The following is an 11,169-nucleotide window of genomic DNA, read 5'->3' on the forward strand; positions in this document are numbered from 1 at the left end:
CACTAATGTATATATTGTCATTTCTTTATAGTCTATAGGTAGTCCTAGACTTCTAAAAATTCTGAGGTTGGCTCTATACATTTGGGTTTTCCTTTTCTTGTCATATAGCCATACATTTGCAGAATTTTATTTATTTATTTTTGCCAGTCCTGGGGCTTGAATTCAGGGCCTGGGCACTGTCCCACGCTTCTTTTTCTCAAGGCTAGCACTGCCATTTGAGCCACATGGCCACTTCTGGACTTTTCTATATATATGGTGCTGAGGAATTGAACCTAGGGCTTCATGTATACGTGGCAAGTACTCTTGCCAGTAGGCCATATTCCCAGCCCCTACAGTATTTTAAAATATGGAATGCTTCAGTAATTTTCTTATCATCCTTATACAGGATCCATGCTATTCTCTGCCTCATTTCAATCTTAGTACACAGTATATGTTGCTGCAGCAAGCTTTGTATTGCCTTCAGCTTGTTGATGCTCTAGCCAGCCCTTTTTTACTCTACTGCCTCCCCAATATGCTAAATAATGCTAAATTTCAACAATGGATTCTTCAACAAATATAATCAAATATGATCTCTAACAAATGTAATTATTATATATTATAGTTATTTGATATTAATATAATTACTAACATATTTTATATTTGTTTATAGTTTACAAGACAATAAATAAATGCAGAACTGCTCAAGCTGTGGCTTGTGAGAACACTTGCTCACTTCGCAGAAACCTATGCCTGAAAAAATATGAACTTAAGTCTTCTTTCCTCTCCTCTCACTGGTACTGTGTGTTCACTGAGGGCTTGGAATATGGCTTATTAAAGGAGTGCTTACCTAGCATGCATGAAGCCCTGGGTTCGATTCCTCAGCACGATCTGAGCTTTGTGCAATACTCCACTAAACATACTGTATTGCAGGTCACTAAAATGTCACTGCAAAGACAGAAAGAGGCAAAGAGAAATAATCTAGGCCAAAAAAGGAGTTTGCAACAATTGAAAGACCCCAACTTTACAAAAGACAGAGAATGGTGCAGCCACAGATCTCAGTTATAGCTGTTTATTTTACATACTATCTTTGCCAAGCAACGTCCCCTCTGAGGCTTCACTGTATTCTGAAGTTTTTTTTTTTTGTTTGTTTTTTTGGCCAGTCCTGGGCCTTGGACTCAGGGCCTGAGCACTGTCCCTGGCTTCTTCCCGCTCAAGGCTAGCACTCCGCCTCTTGAGCCACAGCGCCGCTTCTGGCCGTTTTTCTATATATGTGGTGCTGGGGAATCGAACCTAGGGCCTCGTGTATCTGAGGCAGGCGCTCTTGCCACTAGGCTATATCCCCAGCCCTATTCTGAAGTTTTAATCCAAAGTTTCAGTTACTCTGCTCTCTGCTCACTACAAACTAAAAAAATTATTTTCCAATTTAAAAGGCAATAACAAAACCAAAAAAAAATCAAAATTGAATCATCTATTAAAAAATCATCTACTATTAAATTATAAAGACTGTTTCATAGACTACATCGCTGGTAAAGATGGTTACATTGGGTGCTGAGGGTGACTGGAACGAAGAATAACAAAGTGAGCAGCTTGCAGCACAAAATATGAAGTCTCACAGCTTTGGAGACTCCAAGTCTAAAGTCCAGGTGCCAGAAGAGCTTTGCTCCTCCTGCTTCTTCCTAGCTCTGGTGATGACCATTAAATTTTCATATTCTGGGAGCTGAGAATATGGCCTAGTGGCAAGAGTGCTTGCCTCATCTACGTGATGCGCTGGGTTTGATTCCTCAGCACCACATACATAGCAAATGGCCAGAAATGGCACTGTGGCTCAAGTGGCAGAGTGCTAGCCTTGAGCAAAAGGAAACCAGGGACAGTGCTCGGGTCCTGAGTCCAAGGCCCAGAACTGGCCAAAGGAAAAAAATTTTTTTTAATTCTTTGTCTTCTACTTTAACCACTCTGATACCATCTTTTAATATCTTCTTCTCTCTGCATGTGTCCCTTTATTTTCCTTTTTTGTAATGATGCTGATCAGTTCTGATAAATGTACTACCCTACCCGAATATTAATCTTAAGTATGTATACAATGATACAATTTCCAAAGAAGGACACGGTCTGAGATGCTGGGTAGTACTTTGTCATACCTTGGGGAAGTATACATTAAAAATGATGATACCAGGTGGGTACTGGGGACTTGTGCCTACAATCATAACTACTCAGAAGGCTGGTATCTGAGGATTGTAGTTCAAAGACCACACAGGTATAATTCTTTTCCCCAATTAAAAATCAGAAGACCAAAAGTGGTGTGGTGGCTCAAAGTGATGGAGTGCTAGCCTTGAGCAAAAACACTCAGAGACAGCACCCAGGCCCTGAGTTCAAGCCCCATGACCAACAGCAACAACAACAAAAAGATGATAGCTATTACTGATTATGAGGAAATTCATATTCATAGAAACCTGAAAGTTTTAAAATAGGAAGCAATTTGGGCATGGTACCAGATACCTGCAATCCCAACTAACTCTGGAGGTAGAGACAAGAAGATGAAACTTGAGGACCAGCCTGGGCTACATAAGACATCTGAGGATCTATCTCACTTGTTAGAATGGACATCATCAAGAATATGAACAATAATAGATGCTCTCATGAATGTGAGTAAAAGGAAACCTAGTACACTGCTGGGAGGAATGTAAACTTATTCAACCACACTGGAAAGTAGTATAGAAGATCCTCAAAAAAAAAAAAAAACTAAACAAAGAACTACACAATAATCTAGCAATTCTACTCTTAAATATTATAAACTAGGATATAGTAAAGAGACCTGTGCAATCATGTTCATTGCAATATTATTCATCATAGCCAAAGTATGGTGCCCAGGTGCCCTTTACTAGGATGAAGAAAATTACATAACAGAATTTTTCTCATCCTATGGAAAGAATGATATTGTGTCATGTGCGAAGAAATGGAAGGACCTAGAAAATAATCATGCTAAATGAAGTAAGTCAGGCTCAGAGAGACAAAAATTGTATGTTTTCTCTCATATGTGGAAGCTAGAATTCATTTATAAATATATAAGCAAACACACTTAGAGTGGTATGCAAATGTGTACAAATGTATCAGCAAAAATCTGGTATATGTAGGGTAGAACTCACGCCATAATTCCTAAGAAAACTTGACTCATAGTCTAACAAAATAAATGAGTTCTCATAAGAGGAAGGGATGAAGGAGAGGGAAGTAGACAAATGAAGAGAAAAGGGAAAGAATGCAGTCATAAAATTCAATGCTTATCTTAAAAAATTAAGAAAATTCAGAGGAGTAAAATTAGGAGGAATGGGGAAAATGATGAAAGGGTGACATTGATCAAGATGCATTGTGTTCATAAAGTGCTTTTTTGAATGGTAATTTCTTAATACAACTACTTTAAGATACTAAAAATGCACTGAAAAAAAAGAGTAATGCCATTTGCTAAATTGGTCATTTATAGGACAGCATATATGTACTGAGTTTATCTCTTGCAGACAGTAGAATTGCACTGAAATATATTAAAGTAAAAATGATAACACCTAACATTAAGCTCCTAAAATATTGCTAGTGAAGGTAGGAGTGGTCCAAGGTAGATATCAACATTGATAAGGGTGATATTTACTCAATCTACTTATCAAAAATACTATCTCTCCTAGGAACATCCTCATACTCACCCCAAAATAGCTTTGTCAGCTATCTGGAAATCCTTAGCCCACTCAAGTTGATGCATAAAATTAGCCATAATAACTAATGAGATGTGGTCAACCCTTACTTTCCCTCTTGAAGAACAATAAATACATCATTCCAAAAATTTATAAATAAAAGTTAAAAATTAAATATTAGCCCTCCTTTTGTTACACAAATTACAATCATGTTTTTAAGCAAACAGTGCATGTTTTTCTTTATAAAAGCATTCTAGACACTCAGCATTGATCATCCCTTAATGAACTAATTTATGTAAGCACTGATGATCATTTTTTCTCATTTCAGAGAGACAGAGACAGAGAATCAGAATGTCAAACACAGAAGCACACATTATAAATCTGTATCTTTCTTGTCTTGTATTGAAGATGGAGGACTATATCCTAATCCAAACTAGTCTAACCTAAATTGGATAAAACCTTGAACACTTAATTATCAATTTTCAGAAAATAAAAAAGGCAGAGGAACTTATTAAACTACACCATGAAACAATAAGAGAACACTCACAGAGAACAATCTGGTCATAGAAAATTCTAAAGGACAAACAAAAATTAGGAAGGAAAAAGATGCAAAGGGTTAAAACTTAAAAGGCATTAAGCAATTACTGGGGTGTATTTATGTCATTTGTAAAACAAAATGCCAGCATGTTAAATGGAATTATGAAATTGCTGTTAGTTGCAAAGAGTAATAACTATACTAGTTTTTGTAAAGACTCCTGTCCTTTTGTTTGCATAACAAAGGTTTCCAGGTAAAGTAACATGTCTAGGATTTGCTTCCATATCATAAAGTGTGACAGGTAAGAGAACAGAACAGAATCTTCCCCATAGTTTGAGGAGAGATAGAGAGAGGCTCACTAAAGCATTATACTTCTGCATGAATGTTTAATTTTATCATAAAAAATTGTACTTCAGGGCTGGGAATATGGCCTAGTGGCAAGAGTGCTTGCCTTGTATACATGAAGCCCTGGTTTCGATTCCTCAGCACCACATATACAGAAAAGGTCAGAAGTGGTGCTGTGGCTCAAGTGGTAGAGTGCTAGCCTTGAGCAAAAAGAAGCCAGGGACAGTGCTCAGGCCCTGAGTTCAAGCCCCATGAATGGCAAAAAGTAAAATAAAAACCAGAAACATAGTACAAAAACAGATTGGTACTGGCACAAAACAGACCCAAATACTAATAATAAACCTTAACAAAAAGACCCTGGAACAAAACCACACAGGTACAATCACCTAATTTTCAACAAGAAAACAAAAAACATACACTAGAGAAGAAATAGACACAAATAGGGCTACGAAAACTGGCTGGCCACTTGAAGGACACTGACAGTCGACTCTTAATCTCACTTTGTCTAAAAATTAACTCCAAATAGACCAAAAATCTCAGCGTATGATCTAAAACTCTAAATCTACTACAGGAGAACCAAGAGATTTCCTGGGAAGATACAGGCACAGATTAATTATTTTTTGAATCAGATTCCAATTACCCAGAAAACAATAACAAGTAGGAGTACATCAAATTAAAAAGTTTATGTACAGCAAAAGAAACAACCAGAACAATCCGCTGAATAAAAGTATTCACAAGATATTCAACAGTTAAAAGAATCAGTAAATGTCTAGCATATACAAAGCTCTGAAAAACTGAACAGAAAAGGAATAAATAATTCAAGTAATTAATGGGTAAGAAAACCGAACCATTTTCAGATTAAGAAATCTAATTAAGAAGCATTCTAAATCCTTAGCCATAGGAAATATGAGTCAAAAGTTCTACCAAAGGAAATTTCAAAGGTTCCATCTACTACAGTCACAATGACAACCATCAAAAAAGCAAACAACAAATGCTGTTGAGAATTTAGCAGGGGAAAGACTCTTGTACATTGATGGTGGGAATATTAACTAGTGGAGCCACTATGGAAATCAATATGTAGTTCCCTCAAGAAAGTAAAAATAGAACTATCCTCTAACTCTTCCAAACCATACTAGGCTTATATCTGAAGGAGTATAAATCAAGAAAACTATCTGTAAGCCCTATTCACAACAGCCAAATCACTATATTCTCTGAATTCATACATATATTCATTATACATATATACCATGGAATATTACATAACCATAAAGAAAAATTAAGTGCCATTTAGGTGGAAAAATGGATGGAATTGGAGAACATCATTTTGAGCCAGATAAGCCAAGCTGAAAAAAAAATTACATGTTTTTGTCCATATAGATATGCATATACATATTTATACACTTAGGATACAATTCTAATTATGTAGAGGATAAGCGGAAAGGGAGGTAAAAGAAAACAAGATCGTAAATAATTTTGGTTTGGTTTTGTTTATCCCCCACCCGCAGTCGTATAGTTCATTTCCAACATAGCATCTATGGGTTTCACTGCCGAATTGCCTCACCCTTTTTCCCACCATTTCTGTCCTTCCTCTTTGCCTTGCCAAATCAGATAAACTTATGTACAAGGCAAAGAGCACAGAAGTAAAAAAAAGAAAAGCAACAGAAGGGAATAAACCGAAGAAAAGGGGATAGAAGAAAAGAAAACAGAAAAGAACAGCAAACAACATAATAAAAAAAAAGAAACTTCCATTTCTTGGAGTTTAGTTTGATATGATCATATGCACATAACTATTGAGCCCTTGCAATCCTAAGGATATTCCCCTGTCTGAATATTTAAACTGTTGTTTAAATCATGCCCAGGTCTAATAATTTGCCTTTTACTATCCATTGGGTTTGCCTGTATATTTTTTGGCACATTCTAATTATTACAAATGATGGAAAGCATGCAGGCTGTGTTTCTTTGGCTCTGGCTTACTTCACTTAGTATAATTTTTCAGAAGGGAATAGAAAGATAAAAAATTAATTTTGTGATAAAGTACAACTGTGTAAAATGACAGCATAAGAAACCTCAGTGAAAGCTGAGGAGACTGAGAAATCCAGGGAATGGAAAGGCTTATCATGTGTAAAATACATCTGAAATATCATAAAAAGAAAGAAATTACCTGAACAGAAAGCTAAATATAACACAGTTATAGCTGCAGCCAACATCATACTAAATGGGGAAACACCTAAATAATTTCCCCTAGAAATCAGATGAGAAAATGAAACTGCTCTAACTACTCTTTTTCAATACAGCATTGGAATTCCTTAACAAAGCAATAAAGTAAGAGAAATTTTTAAAAACTCAAATAGGAAAGGAAGAACTCATTATCTCTGTTAGAAGATGATATGTAAGCCTATAAAGCTATAAATAGTCCACCAAAATTCCCCTGCATCTTATAAACATTTTTGGCAATATAGCAGGATAAACATCAGCACTTAAAAAGCTTGTCTATATACTAAGAAACAACAGCACAGTGAGATGGTTCAGGACAGAGGGGCTGAGGATGATCTCCTCCAGTGGAGCCCTTGGCACCAGGCTGCTCTGGCCTCTGGATAAGCCAGGAAACCAGGATAAATACAGGAACACGGGAAAAAGACCTGCCGAGGTGACCAGGGGTTCCTGGGACCCTAAGCCAGGGACCCAGAGACTGGCCACAGCAGGGCGACTGATGACAAGCCCCAGGGTGAACCAGGGATCCGGGCCCAGGGGCCCTCGGATAGGCCTTCAGCAGGGTAACTCATGGACAGGCCTGAGTAGGGTGACCTGAAGATGCAGGGGCAGGCCAAAGCCTTTCGTGCGGCAGACACGGGAGCCCTGTCTGTGCCAGGGGAACTCCTTGAATCCCCTCACCACACCGCAGTGACTTGATGGCCGCCATGGTCTCTCCAACCTGGCCTTCACCTTGCCAGCCCAGGGAAAGGCCCTGACCGGCTGCGCTGCCAAGAACATGGCGTCCTTGGACTGCTGCAGGCCTGGCGCTGCAAGGTGAGAAGAACGGCAGAGGACTTCAGGAGATGGAGGACAGAGAAGGCTGACGGCTTAGGAGACTCACCGGCATTCTTGGCCATGGAGCTCGCTGACATGTGAACGTGGGCTGAACTCCCTGGACCAGAGGGGAGACTTCAGCCAAGACCAAGAGCAGGTGCAGGCCCTAATGGTCCTGGATGGTGAGCAAAGAAGTCCCAGATGTTGGCCGGTGCCACGTGACGCCCCATGTTGGCAGGTGCAAGGCGAAGGACCGGATGTGGGTACCACGAGAAGTCCAGGATGACAGCGGATGCTCCCCGAAGAAGTGGATGGTGCCAGTAGGATGCCAGAGGTGGCGAATGCACATGAAGTCCCCGATGACTAGAGTGCAATGAGAAGCCCTGGATGGCAGAGAAGCAACTAGAAATCCCAGATAACTGGGTTAGAAATAACTGGATGTTGGGGTGTCGCAAGGGAATAAGGACACCTACTTGAACTCCGCAAAGTTTACTTCTGCAGAAGGGTAAACCTTAGGCCCAAATGCTGGGGAGCAAGCAGTCTTCTGCCCCTAACCCAGCAGGCCCCACTCTTCTGCTCACACTGGCTAAGCTCAGGATGTGGTCTAATTAACAGGATGTACTTAAAATTCAAGGCACGTCTAACAGCATGTCTTAAAGTGCTCAGGAAAAGGATGTAACTAAAATATAATTAACAAAGCCCAAGCCAGCTGAGTAAGGCAGAAACCGATCCAAATTCTTCCAAGATTAACAGGAAGCAAAGTACTGCATTTGGATACAAAAGACTTTTTCTCATACTGGAATGCAATGCTAAGCTCTGGATATTGATGTGTGCAACCAGAAGCTCTGGGTGGAGCTGGCCACTAGTGGCTCACACCTGTAATCATAGCTGCTTAAGAGGCTGAGATCTGAGGTTCGACATTTCCAAGCCAGCACAGAAAAGTCCATGAGACTCTTAACCCTAATAAACTATTCAGAAAAGGCCATATGTGGAACTGTGGCTCAAAAGTGGTAGAGTGCTAGCCTTGATCAGGAAGGCCCTGAGTTCAAGCCCCAGGACTGGGACAAAGAAGGAGATGGAGAAGGCAGTAATGGCTCTGAATGACAGGTGCAGCAAGAACAGTCAGATGATGATGGCTGGTGCAACACAAGTGCAACGTCAAGCCCTAAATGCATGGGTCCAACTAGAAGCCCCAGAGGTCAGCAGGTGCAATATTTGGTGGCCTAGACAGTTGGACTGTTGTCACCCAAGAAATGGTAGAGTGACATGTGCCCACCAGAATCTCCCGAAGATTCTTTTGGTTTGTGGATCTGTGCCTATGATTAAAAAGGCTGCTGGCAACTTCTCTAAACCTTTTTAAAGACCACATTTGGCCCATCTGAACAAAGAGGTAGAGAATCATACTTGCAAATATATCCACTTGTAACAAAACAAACATAGAAAGGTCTTCTGGAAGGACTGAATGGAGATGTTAGACCACCCTGTAGGCATGAGCCAGAGCAACACTCATCCTGTTCATTCTGTGGGTTAGAGGATGAGGAAAAGAAGACCTTGTGCAGGAACAGGAGGGAGCAGTGCCAGACTCATCAAGGGAAGAAGACTTTTTCCAATGACAGCCATTGATAGATATAGATATCATGATAGTGACTTTACAGATTTTTCCAAAGCCAGATTGATTAAATTAAAAATCTATGTTGTACTACCCATGAATTTTATGTTTATAAGTAAATCATCTAGTGCTTCTGATAATCACTTAGGCTATCATATGTCTATACCAACAGCACCCACTTTATGGAGTCATGGGTTAAATTAGTGCTCAAAGATACATATGCACTTTTAAGAAGAAATGTATTTGATCTTTGTCCTTGATTCCTGAAACAGAGATCCTAAAGTTCTCAGAATTTCCTGGGTGATATGTATGTCTTTTGTTATTTATAATGAGCCCCTTTCAACACCTGAATTTATGCTAATATAATTGCTTAGAGTAAGAACCTTAGATAACTAGGTGATTTTTTAAAAAAGATTGAAGGCTTGAAACCTTTAGTCTTTCCCCACCAACCACCAGGAAATGGAGAGTGGAAAGCCTCTCACTCTATCCGCTGCCCAGTCTCTCCCATCTCATTGTTCCTGAGTTGTATCCTATACAACAAACTAGCATAGCAATGCCATTGTGTGGGTGTGTGTGTGCGCACACTCACGAACATGCGCGTGTGATTGTTCCAAACTGGAAACAATCTTATAGTTCATAATTGCATTGAATTGTGGGATTCCTTGGTGCATGCAGCATAGGACAGGACTGGAGAAAACCTTACATTAAAATGTGTACTTTCTTTTTGAAAGTACAATAGGACAGCCTTTTGGCTTGTATGATTCTCAGCCTGGTAAGCAGTAAATGTATTCACTATGGTTATTAAAGGAAAAGTAACTGCCCCAAACATTGTCCAATGTTAATGAAATTAACAACTGCACTTTGTGAAGATACACTCTCAGAATACACAGAAACACTCTTGCAGTTGTGCTTATACAGTTCAAAGTAGAACAAAGCCAATATCTAGTAAATTAAGATAATGTCAATAGCTAATTGTCCAATTTTGACCTGGATTGTATCTTATAATATCTAAATATATCTATCAGCTCTCCTTGGCACCCAATTTGCTTACATATTTCTAATTAATTATTTGAAAACAAAAGTTCCATTTATGATTCTTCATGTACTGCTGTCAACCTTAGTTTAAACATCCTTCTTTACCTATGAGTTTTTCCTTTTACAAACAGGTATACTCCTTTCTGGTTATATGCTTGAGTATGTATGGTATTGTAAGGGTACAAGGGAAGAAAGGGAAGGAGAGGTAAAGGAAGGGAACAACTGAAAAGAATGTACAAAAACGCGCACGTGTGTGTGTGTGTGTGTGTTACTGAGGGTTGAAATCATGGCCTAGGCACTATCTTTTACTTTTTTTTTCCTGTCACAGGGCTTGAATTCTGAGCCTGGGCTCTGTCCCTGAGCCTGTTTGTATTCAAACCTAGCAACTCTACCACTTGAGCCACAGTGCCACTTTCGGTTTTTTCTGGGTAGTTTATTGGAGAAAAGACTCTCACAGACTTTCCTTCATGGGCTGGCTTCAAACCACAATCCTCAGATCTCAGACTCTTGAGTACCTGGGATTACAGGCTTGACACACCAGCACCCAGCACTCTACCACCTGAACCACAGCTTCACTTCTGGATTTTTGCTGGTTCATTATAGACAGGTAAACTTTCTTGCCCAAGCTAGCTTTGAACAGTGATCCTCAGATTTCGCCTTCCTGTGTAGCTAGCATTACAAGTGTGAGCCACTGGTGTCCAACCTTCAAATATTGTAATTTATAAGGAGAAGATTATACACAAACATTAAGCTGCATTATATACATTTCATAAATTCAGTAATGAGGAAATACATTGTGTGAATGCCATTAAACATAGAGTGAGGCTCCCATCTGAAAGCACCCATCCCAGAAGAACAACACATGGACACAGTTATATACAGAGAAAGCAGTTCTTTGCCAGCGGAGGCTGACAAAGCCACTTCTCCCATGGGAGAGGGAGAAATGGTGTAAGTCCTTTGTT

General features: G+C 39.5%; 1 pseudogene; it reads right to left on the minus strand.

Annotated features, from left to right (window-relative positions):
• Window positions 1-340: 340 nt before the first annotated feature.
• Window positions 341-441, minus strand: LOC125340239 (annotated as a pseudogene).
• Between the last annotated feature and the right edge of the window lie 10,728 nt (window positions 442-11,169).

Source organism: Perognathus longimembris, chromosome 22 (genome assembly GCF_023159225.1).
Source record: "Perognathus longimembris pacificus isolate PPM17 chromosome 22, ASM2315922v1, whole genome shotgun sequence".
Taxonomy (NCBI): Eukaryota; Metazoa; Chordata; class Mammalia; order Rodentia; family Heteromyidae; genus Perognathus; species Perognathus longimembris.